General features: G+C 36.6%; 1 protein-coding gene across 11 annotated transcripts in view; it reads right to left on the reverse strand.

Moving 5' to 3' along the window:
* The window catches only part of EPB41L2 (erythrocyte membrane protein band 4.1 like 2), a 103,899-nt gene that overhangs the window by 65,049 nt on the left and 26,529 nt on the right, over positions 1 to 12,321 (reverse strand). The window lies entirely within an intron of this gene.

Below are 12,321 nucleotides of genomic sequence, written 5' to 3' on the forward strand. Positions count from 1 at the left end.
GAAGCACAGACAAGCATTTATTTTTTTCCAGTTCTTAATAAAGAAGCTGTGGGGGAGTGGGGGCGGAAAATGACATTTTCACCATTTATGTTCTGTAAATTATTTGCCTTGTTCTGATCTAGAGGTGATTGATTTTTGGATGACATAATAAAAAAWTCCACTTCCAACTACCTTTTTTCTATTTATAATGTATCGGCAAGATTAAAAACAGGTTCTTTTTATACTGACAATGTTAAGTTCACTCTTGCATGCAGTRTGCTTCCAAGGCACTTACTATAATACAGTTAATCAAAGTAGTTGCCAGCTTGGTGAAAAATAATGTACTAGTACCTGAGAATTTTTTGTACTGCGAACTGGAAGGACTCAATGTAATTAAATTCCTGAATGGTAGAATTCCAGATGCACATCATTGTTTTGACAAGTATCCATTTCCTCTTCTGTGGAAGTCATATAGAGAATTATTACCCTCTCGTATGTTCAGGAAGTGTACAACAGCATGCAGAAAGAGAAATCTCTGCAATACCAGGATTCAATGTCAGGAAAAAGAAAGGAGAAGCAACTAGCCTCTGCTTTCAGTAGTGACAGACCAGTACACTCCCATTTAAAAGTAATTTTCATAAGCAGATACAACCATTAAGTTTTTCTTGCAAGCACATGCAGACTGTTACACAGATGTGGACTGAGATCACATTCAAAATGCCTGCTAGCTTTTAATTTCAGCTCATCCAACATAGGAACAATGGCCAAAAAACAACTGATAAAYGCATTAAGACAGTTTGCTCTGTCATGTACAAGACTAGAGTCCAATAGACAAATGTTTACAAAGCTTTAGGGTCTAAACATAACCACAAAAGTGCTGGTTTTGGCAGCAACATCAGTTCTACATTTCCACTTTAGAGGGCATTTWATTTTTGCTGTTGCCAAACATAAGCACCACAGAGGGCACAGTCCTCTTCAGCAAGCCAYTTGAACAATACTGGTAGATGTCTTCCACTTAGGGAAACAGAGCTGTAAGAAGTGACAATAAAATTATAAAGCCTATTATGCAGGTGACAGGAGAATCTTCTCCTGACACTTTTTCTTTTCATGTCTGTTTTCCTGAATTTTCCTGAAAGTCAAGTTAAAATATAGAAATTGATACTGCCACACTTTCGGAATAATAAATTCCATTTCAAATTAATCTTAAACAAGCTTAGTCCAAATTCCAAGTAAGTGCCCAATCTCAAACTATATGGTGAAGTATTTTTGGACTTCTGAAAGAAAGTCGCAACTGTGTCTTTGCTGGGTAAGTTGTTACCAGTATGTGAAATCATCTGTTGAAGGACCTGCAGAGATCTTAATGCACATGCAAATAAGAAAACCCAGGTTATTAACTGTATAACATATTTTACTAATAAATAAAAAAAAANAAAAAAAAAAAAACAGCTACTCCAAATAAAAATAAAATAGTTAATACCAGGATAACTCTCAGTTCCTACTGCAACAAATAAATTATATTCCATATTCCCTCACTGTTCTCCTGCATTCCCCAAACCTCAGGTTAGCCACCTGAGAGGTCGTGTTTTGGTATTTTAGTTTTTCTTTTCAGCTAGCGCAAGCTAACTGAGTCTTTCTTGTGCTACAGGAACAGAAGTTGAAAAAGCAAAACCAATTTGCTCAGTGTTTCCCACCTACTCTAAATAATTATAATGCACCTCAAATGATATATGTAAAGCACAACTGTAAATTATTTTCTACATACTTATGTTTACTGAACATAAAAAATACTGAAACTAGAGAAAACAGTCCTCTTTACAAAGTATGCATCTACTGCTCCTATGGGAGTTAACTCTGCCAATCCCAAGCAACAAAAAGCAGCGGAGATGCCTCTTAGCTGAGCAAATAAAACTGGCAGCCAAAACTTCATCACTCCCATGGGTTCTTCTGAATCCTGGTATTTGATTAGAAGAGTGAAAACATGAGCAAATTTCTGAAAGTTTCCTACTTTTCATGGCAGTGGCTTCACAACTAACAACACTGCAACCACTGCAACATCTCTGGGGGAGACAAAGTGAAAGGAGCCTAGTTCATTTCTGAATCTAGAGGTCAGAAACAAGTCTAACGGAGAAAAAAAAGGCAAAGGATAATGCTAATAATGCTGGTTTTGTGCCTGGGCTTCAGCCCTTAACATGTTTATTAGTCATCCAAGTGCTTTAGCTGTTTTGTGCTTTTTGGAAGGACATTCCCAGCATGAAAGACTGTAATATAAAACAGATAACAGGATATGCATGAAAGTCCCAAGGGAGTAACTATTTAAACAAAGTTTTCTTTGGAGAGTTAGGGAATGACAATAGATAAGAAGGATTTGAAAGAATAATTCATTTGTGAACACCAAGAACAAGGTGGGGAGGAGTATTTAGAGCTGTCCTGTAGACAAGAAAAAAAGCAATGTTGACCTGCCAAACCACAAATTTAATTACATTTTCATGTAAATATAAGAATATACATCACAAACTGCAGCTTACTGAAGCAGCCTCACCCATTGCAGAAAAGCCTTTTAATGACCACATGCAAATGGAGATGGTGTGTTGTCACAGTAAGCTGTCAAGCCAAGTAGAGGCTTTATTCTGCCTTCTTGGGCTGTACTTTCAGTTCTCATTCTGTACATGCAGCAAAGTTTCAAAGCTTTGAAACAGTCCTAAGCAAACACAAATCCAAATTGACAATGATTTATCATCTTACAAYTTTATTACACAAACAAATAGGACAATATTATGAACTCTACACCAAAAAGACTTCTTTGAGTTAAAGTCCCAGTCTGCATTGGCTTAGGGGTTTCCGTGCTTCCTTTTGGGCTCATCAGTTTATGTGCCAACTGAAGAAATGCTTGAAAACATATTTACCCTGTTCTCTATGGTATGCTTCTTATGCATTTAATGTTCAATCCAAGATCATGTTTGAGCTCACAGTCATGGATTTCCCTCATCCTATCTAAATTTTTTTAATCCCAAGTATTTTGAAATATAAAGCAATGAGAAAGAGAAAACAGATAGAAGAGTACAGACAAAACTAATGTCAGTATTTTTTTGGACCATGGCATACTGGTTAACAACTGGGGTTTTTTGCAAGACCATATTCCTGTGTGGAAGCAATAAAGACCATGCATCAAYAAAAAGGACAAGAGTTACAGTCCTATCTAAAAGTACATGTTCTTTTAGAAATTGGGAGTACTTGATTAGTTCTCGAAATGAGGTGTCAGAGATCAAGAACTGGAGTTCTGGTCTGAGGGAAGTCTGAGGCATGCTGGTCTCAGAATTCAGCCTAAACCTAAGAACCTCAACAAAACTGGAAACTTCTAGCACTTAGAAAATGTGTGTATCTGGCTCTGTGTTTAAATGGGATAAATACATCTATGTGACAGACTTGATTTTTGGGAGACAGTATGAATACCATTCAAAGTATCATTTAATGAATTCACTAACAAGCAGATACAAAAACTCACTAAAAGGGAAGGACTGATGCTCTAGCTCTCAACTCCATTTTTGCRCTCTTCCTTTTATGAAGACAAAACTTCGAAAAATCAAGCTAGCAATGAAACAAAGTAGAGACACCACTGGAGAGAAAGTCAGGAGCAAAAAAAAAAATTGAGTGGGGGAGGGAGGGAAGAAAAAAACAGGAAACAGACGCTGAAGACAAAACAGGAAAGAAGGTCATGATTTGTCTAATAGCCAAAAAGCTGCAGTGAGGCCAGAGAGGGGGGCAGGGTAGGAAGACATCAGAATTCCAGTATGGGCTAAGTTATATCATATAGAGGCTACTGGTCAGCCCACAKGATCTCCAAACGTTGGTCCTTCCAGAGCTAGGCTGCAGGAGATCCAGCATCATCACTTTYAAGACTCTTCCAATAGCTTCTTCATTTTTGTACATTAATTTTGTGACAAGTYTCAAGACTTTCTCCGTTGTTGTAAGATTTTTGCTCCCCTGTTGTAAGATTTAAACAATATTCCTTCCTTTGCACTTGTAATTATTTCATGTATTTACTTTTAAGCAGCAAATACTTGCTTTGGATTGCCTAATGAACTAAGAGAAAAGTTGCACTTCCTAGAAGAATTGTATTACTGTATCTCCAAATCCATAAAATGACAGAGTTCTGATTACTTCACTTTTGCTTTCCAGCTTATCTACATGTCTTYAAGTTCCATTCTACACCGAGATTAGAGGCACACTATCTCAGCAATTCACTACATCTTTGGCTCACCAGTTTCTACAGAGTAAGCTTCTTTCTGGTTTTAAAACAGATCATGAATCATATCCCATTTACTTTCTGTTGAAGAGCTCCAAGACCAAATACCTGTATCAACCTGAAGTTAAGCTAAGTGTTATGTTCTAGTTATAAAACTGACCCACYTACAGAAATATTTCTGATTTTAGCTAAAAATAATTTTACAGATAGACAAAGTTGASCATTGTGAGGAGAAAGTGACACACAAGGCACGCTCACTAGGACAGCAGTAGAACCAAAACAGGAATAGTTCTCAAGACCTCTGTTCCTWAAAACTGACACCAAGTACTTTTAAATGTTCCATGTAAGGAGACAAAATCATAGTCTTTCAGTTATTTTCAGTTGAAACCCAGAGATCACTTCTCTCCAAAAAATAYAAGGGTGATGGTCCAGAGGGGAAGTTTAGTTTTCCTTAGAAAAAAGCAATTTTCTCAACATCATATAAAAGAGAAAAAGTGGAAACAATTCTTTTGACGTTGCATTATGACATCCTCTAGACATGCACAAAAATTGTATTACATGTACAGAGTGTCAAAATTGGTTTATATGGGAGTTATGAAACCTACAAAAAGTTAYGAATCGAGCTTTTTTACTTTTCAGAATATAAACAAGAACAGAAGTATTCCCAGCTCAATTTCTAYTGACAACTATTACACAAGCTAAAAGTTTGTGCACATCAAATGATACAACATTTTCACATTGAATATTCCAAACTAATTCATGCTGTATGACATCAYCGAAATTCTGAAGTCCAATTCAAGTCTGGAGCAAACAGACAACTATATTAGCTATACATTTCAATTCAACAGAATTATATTTCACCACATTTATGTACAAAATTAACCAAATCCTCATCAGGTGAAAAATTCTGTGCTGGTAGATTCATCTTATGAGGTACTGCTGTCATCACGTGATTCCCTGCAACTTCATTAATTACCATGACTACATTTGCACAGAAACAATTCAATACTTGAAGCAAAATGAATATGCAGTCTTCTTTCCGCAAAGAAGAACTGCAGCATTTCTCATGCCAATTAAAACAATGTTTCATTGTCATCTTGAACAAAGGAGAATGAGTTTCAGACTGCATGTCTACAGAACACACTGTAACACTTGCGATAAAAATTTTAAATACTAATAAACCTACTGTCAAATGAAAACAGAGAGCGTAATTGAAGGCATTCCTTTTAAGATAAGTAATATGGCACATTTGGTGTGACTTCCAAGTAAGAGTTTCAAATTGTTGAAGAGACAAAATAATTTTTTGTCCCACAACAGTTATGTGAAATATACAAAATACCGTACAATACTTCACATAAAATGAAAAGTATGCTAAACTATCAAAAAAGATGTCACAAAGGTTATTTATTTAACTTGTATTCTGAAAATGTATTACCASCTTGTGTTATTCAATGCTAAAATGAACAATTGAGCCTTTTAAATATATGTAATCAAGAGATATTTAGATGAAAACAGTGAAGAAAGAACTATGTTGGAGCACAAGGTTCCATAATCCTATAATGCGAAACAGATCCCCTAAAATTCCAAGACAGAGCAACAACATAGCTGTTTTCAGCTATGATGTGTGGGCTTCATCATTYGAAACACACTGAAACGTTTCTTGCTTCACATTAGTTTCACACATAAGCATTCTTTCATCCTCTTTTCTTCTCCCTCCCCTCTGGTACCTTCACTTAATCTTACTTGCTTTTTTTAGAATCTTCCTGATTATCAACTAAGTACTATGTCTTCCACYCTTAATTCCATCACCATTGCTAGAAAGCCAGGGTGCCAAACTGTGTCAAGAGCCTGGCTTACATCCAGATGGTTTAGCACCTCACCTGAACAAAAAGAATATAAACTATTTCATATGCAAGCTAGATTTTTCTTTCAAATTATATCCACAAAAGAACAAACAAAATAAGCTGTTCACAAAAGTATGTGAAGCTCTTTATTTGCCAAGTGATCAAAACAAAAAAAAAAAATCAAATGTAGTACTTAGAAGCCATTCAAGTAATGACAAATTARGCCACAGGCAAATACATAACATGAATGAAACAGCTTCAGAAACAGAGAACACGTTTCTGCAGCTAATTCTTTAATGACAACTATACTGCTACCTAGTATTGGAATTTTCTTTCTGTCCAAAGCAACTGGAAACGAGTAGAGCCAACAAATCACAAAGATGTCCTGGGAGGCTGGAAATACAGTTTTTCTTCTCCTGCGCCACACAATATATGTTCCAATGAGCATTTTCAACATCCCAAATAATTGGGGAAATGACAGAAATACCCTTTAAACAAARAGAGAAAATCTGAGAGTGTTATAAATCACCAGATTTTTCTGCTCAAATCTCTCAAAATATCTTGTTCTGAGAAGCGTGCATTGATCATGTTCTTGATCTGTAGCCTATGAAGGCCTTTGCATTCCCTAACTGAAGGAATTACAGGTACCAAAAACAAACACCAGACTTCCTTTTATAAGGAWTCTCTTCCAGAGCAGCCCCTGATTAACAGAGATGAAAGTGGAAGGCCTAAATAGTCCTGATTCTGCCTGACAAAAAACGCAAGGCAAAGCCTGTGTAGAAGAAAAGGAYTGTATGCCCTGTTGACGTTGTCAGCGACCTCCTTTAAACTGTCATGGCTGGGATGAATAGCCTAAGTCACCAATCCATTTTATGACTGCTCAATCTGAGCCAGGGTTTAAGCGCACGCTGTGCTGCACAGGCTGTGTTAATCTCAGCACTCGTTAAGATACATGGAGAGCTGCAACCTGCCCAGTAGACAAAGAATATCCCTCATCTTCGCTCTAAACTCGGACTGTGTTTATTTAAGGAGTAAATTTTCCAGTTCGAAGAATAAATATAAAGTTTCAGCAAAAATACATATTCTTCACTACTTAATTCAGAGTAGGTTTTTCTGCAGACCTCATGTAGAGGTGGTAGAAACATCACAGTCTTCTTTCAATTTTGACAATGACACTACTTTGAGAATTGGCTCTAACTAATCCGTAGTAATCCTTWAGTATATGAAAATAAATACATCCTTGAGTAAATGAAAATAAACCCAGCAGGAACAAAAATCAATTATCAAAAGAAAAACTGTAAGAGGGAAAGATGCCATTTGTCTTTTCACTAATTCCTAGCATTAGAGGCCTGCAGAAAAAGAAAGAATACTGAAATTTCTTGGAAGCTGTGCAATATTTCTTCTACTTAGTGTTTAATCCCTTCAGGAAACACAGCAAGAATAAAAGGAATGCAAACAAATTTTAAGAAGCTCTGTTAGAGCAAGTTTTTCTTCTTCTAGCTCTGAGCACTTTGAGAATGATCCAAGAAAAGTCTTTAACATTTAAAAACTAAGTTAATGAAAAAAAGCTAACATTTATAAAAGATTTTTATAGAAAAAAATAGGCTGTTTTGCAAAAAATTTGTATTGCTGTGTTCTAAAAATTCTTTTAGGCTGCTTTAATTGTAGATACTCAAACAGMTCTGACAAGTAGTTTGAAAATGTTAAAATCTTCAAGTTCATTAATGAAGTAATACTCCATAGAGCCACTTTTTAAAGATGCTTCAAGTTTTTATTTGAGACATCAGTGAAGCCTTTCTAAAGTATTCYGTCTAATCTTTCATGAATTAATAGAGCTTTTTTTTTCTGAAAAGGATAAACCAGTAATCATAAGTTCTGTGTACAGCAAAGCAACAAAAACCCTTAAGGTTAAATGCCAAGTTCTAGGTACATTCTAAATACAACTAGAACTGAYTATGTACTGAAACAGAAAAGTTGTATTTCTTAAACAACTAGAACAAGTAACTGAACATGTTACATACCCTACTCTTAAAGCAAAAGATTGTCCTGTAGCCAATATTTGTTGACCAAGTCCATCAATAAGGGGGTAAAATACTCGTTATGTCAAAAGGTCAGCCTATAGAAAGCCATTATTTCTCAGGTCTTCTAAACATTCTGGTTGTAGAGGAAATCACGATAAAACCATCTTAAAGAATACATCCTCTGACTTGCATTGGTTGGCAGTACTTACTGCTCTGTCACACTGTGTGCATATGCCTGCACACATGTCTTTTCAAGATTTTTCTCAAAACGCCTCCATTTCATTCTGTTCAGTAATTGCAAAAAGGGATTTATTTCAGCAGTAATATAATCCTACATTTGGCATTGCTGTTGTGATACTCAATAACATACATGGTCAACCCCTACGGTCACTTACAGTATACAAAACCGCAAGGCCTTTTCCCCATTCCTACTCCTGAATCCCTTGCACACCCGTCAGAATATTCCAGTGGTCCTTTATAGCTCTGCCATGGCRCTAACAGTCTGTTACCCAATTTTGAAGAGTAAGGAGATGTATCATAGGTTCTGTCAGGCATGGCAGAAGCTTGCAATGGGTTAATTTAACAGTACAAATGTATTCAACTGAAGTTTGAGCTATCCCTCCTGGTGTCCAATATTTATATTAATATCAATTCTTAACAGGCATTAAGAATTTAAWTCACAAACAAAACTACAGCTTAAGACAGAAGATGCCACATCACAATTTACAGTGCTATTCTGGACACATCCATCAGCACATCCATTTGTCTTTAGATTGGTAACTAATAAAGAGCATCAGTACTTGACATATTGCTTTTGATGATCCAACCATATCGCAAAAAATGGTACTGCTGAAAAACACAGATTTCTTATTCAACATTTCCCTTTTTAAAAATCACGAAACTCTAGAAAATGTATGTTCTCATAGCTGCTTTTCTCTAGTACCTCAAAGTAGCAAGTATGTGTCAGTATACATTCAAACTACTTCAGAAACTAAAAGTAGTTAAAAAGGAGTAACTGYAAATATTTTACACTACACTTTGGGGCTGGTACCCCAAGTTGCAGCATTTTTGGTACCTCATCCAATTCACTTAACTACATCAACAGCAGCTGCAGTCCCATTTTTGACCACAGGATAAGTACATTCTGAAAACTTATTAAAAAAAATGTAGAGATGACCATTGAAAAGAAAATCTGTCAAATTTAATTWCCCTTATTAAACTCTATTCCTTACCTTTGTGAAACTACAAATGTGATCAGCAAGCAGGCAATGAGACTAATTCTAGGCAGAAGCAAGAGTATTTTGACTGAAATCTTGAATCAAAGATGCTGCTRGTGAGCCAACAGATTTATTTCCAGTATGAACAAGAAGTATGACTACTATATAAATAACACACCCTCCCTAGCTTTAACCTAGATATTACCAGTGCCAAAAAAAGATACAGCAAGCTCTGATCCCTACAGGATACATTAACAAATCTCCATATTGTTCTAACCCAAACTTAAACAGAACAAAACTCTAATATGCATTATCCTATTCATATCTTAGGTAAATTTAATAAATTGAACAGCACCATAGGTTTTTCCTTTAACATAGAGATTTCATGTTTGAAATCACGTGTGTACCCATGGTGAAAGAAATGCTACAGAAAAAACAATGACTAGACTATTATGGAACCAAAATATCCAATTTTAAAGCGTTTCAATAAACAAGCTGGAGTTTCAAAAGAATGATAAACTCTAATTTCCCAGTTAGGGCCCTTCATGCAAGTGTCACATGAATCTCCAATGTATTTTGCTATTTCAGGATCATAAGCCCTCCAAGGAAACTTTTCATACAAACTCTGAATAGCATAACAGCTGAACAGCTGAATAGCATAAAAAATGAACAATTTGGTCCACAAAAAGTGTGTATGGTAGCTCCACCTTGCTAAAACACTTCAAACAAATTACTCCCTTTGTATCAGAGCCGTGTCATTACTCAATTAATTTAASACTGAATACTAACAACCTTTTATTTTAAGCTTATCTTTTCTTGACCTCTCATTAGCCATTAAGATTTTTTTTGTGGTTTTTTTTGCAAATGAAATAGTTACAGCTAAACGAATCAAAAATCGAGCTGGCTTAGYGCTCTGCACAGTGCAGGGGGACCACCCAGATTAACCTGTCTTTACTGGCAATGYGCAATACAATTTGAATCTTTCCCAACACAAATATCAAAACAGATTTTAAAACCATCAGATCTATAAATAACACTAACCATTTTAAACAAAARGAGTTAGGTGATGTTCCTGTCCTTACTGTGCTCCCTTCTTCCAATTGTGACACCTCAGTACCATAAGATACTGACTTCATCACGGCATTACACCAGGCTGGCCRGCAGCCTCTCTGCTCCAGCACTTTGCTGGAGTGCCACACAACCCCCACTTTGCAGGAACATAAGGCAGGCAAGATGCTGGGCAGCACAGATCAAAATAGCTCAAGAAGTTTAAGGTGATKGATAGAAATCCTTAATGAAGTCTCTGAATACGTTTACTTACTAAAGATTCTGTATCACATTACTTATGAATAAAAATAATATTACTGTAACAACAAGGAAAGCACATTGTAAACACACACACATTATGCTCATTTGTTTGTTATAATGCAAAAGTTGCAACAGCTTTCCAAGTTCCTCTACCACCGGATGAGGAAATCTGAGTAACACCAATATGGTAACACTACAGTGGAAAGAATCTGTAAACAATTCAATTAAGAAAATCTGATCCAAAATTGAATGGTTAAAAATTTCTGGACTAACTATATTAAATACAAGTTAAGTGGTTTGGTTATTTTCACACAAAAAATGACTGAGATTTTGGGACAACCTTCCCTAAGAGGCAASAGATTAACAAACCAAAACAACCTTGCAATGGTAGTTGCAAAGGTCTTGAACTAGGTATAGTTTATTTTCAATTCTTAATGACCCAGGAACCCTATTCCAAGTCTTTAATATATAATAATTCAAACCTCCTAACTCACCAAAACTGAAACTAGGACTTTGTCAACTTACATTGCTGTCACAGTGCTCAGCATCTCCTTTATGCACCACYTTAATCTTTCAGAATAGGAACACAGAAACCCAATGTACTGTCTTTGCTGCTTTGAACAGACAACTCTTTTTAGCCACTCAAAGAATGTGTTCTGCACTCTCTCATAATTTAATCACTGTCAGTCATAACAGCCTATTGTGAAAAATAATCCCCTCATTTATTTTATCATCAGTGCACTCAAGCATGGTCAATTTACAAGCAACATAGTCACATGCCTCAGCCACGAGAGATCCATTACAGAGCTGATGGAAACTTTGTGAACAAACAGGTTGCTTCCCTCTGATTATCCATAGGCTAAATCTCRAAGTCTCACAGTCTTTCATCATCCTAGTTTCACAGGAGAAACAAAAGAAAGCCTTCAAACAATATTTTAGTATTTACCTCAAAACAACACTCACACAGATATTAAGCTAATTAAAACTTGAAATTTTAATATTAAATGACACTAATAATATCTCAACCAAATCAGGTGCAAATGGAAGTAAATGTCATTTTAATCCCATCACAGTAGCTCACAGGGCATCTGACACAAGCAGCATAGCTGTTTGTGCTGAGAGACCAAAAATACTGCTGCCATTGAAAGTGAAGGAGCTGTGGAAAGAGCAGGAAAAGGCTGGGGAGTTAGCAAGCTGTAGGACAACCAGGAGCTGCCACATAGCAGTCAGACCACTACACCTGCATGCATTTAACAAGCCCTGCTCACACTGTCAGGTTAACGAAGTCATGCAAGCAATGTAAGTAACAGCTATGAGCTCTAAAAGATCCAGACATTGCTAATCCAAGAATTGTCGCTATGCATTAGCAGTTACAACAAGATGGAGGAGCTGGGCGTGAATACACACATTTTTTAAACACTTGCACACAAAGGTATGTGTGCCATTCAGGCTACAGAGCTGGGSAGAGAGGAACCTAATGAAGTTCAGCAAAGACCAGCAAGGAATAACCCTGAGCACCAGCACAAGTTAGGAGTTGACCTGCAGCAGCTCTGTAGACCTGGGGGTCCTGGTGGACAACAAGCTGTCCATGAGCCAGCAGTGTGCCCCYGTGGCCAAGAAGGCCAATGGTATCCTGGGATGCACTAGAAAGARCATTGCCAGCAGGTCAAGGGAGGTAATCCTGCCCCTCTACTCATCCTTAATGAGGC

Source organism: Malurus melanocephalus, unplaced genomic scaffold (assembly GCF_030028575.1).
Source record: "Malurus melanocephalus ecotype Western Australia unplaced genomic scaffold, MMel_1.1 scaffold_38, whole genome shotgun sequence".
Classification (NCBI taxonomy): Eukaryota; Metazoa; Chordata; class Aves; order Passeriformes; family Maluridae; genus Malurus; species Malurus melanocephalus.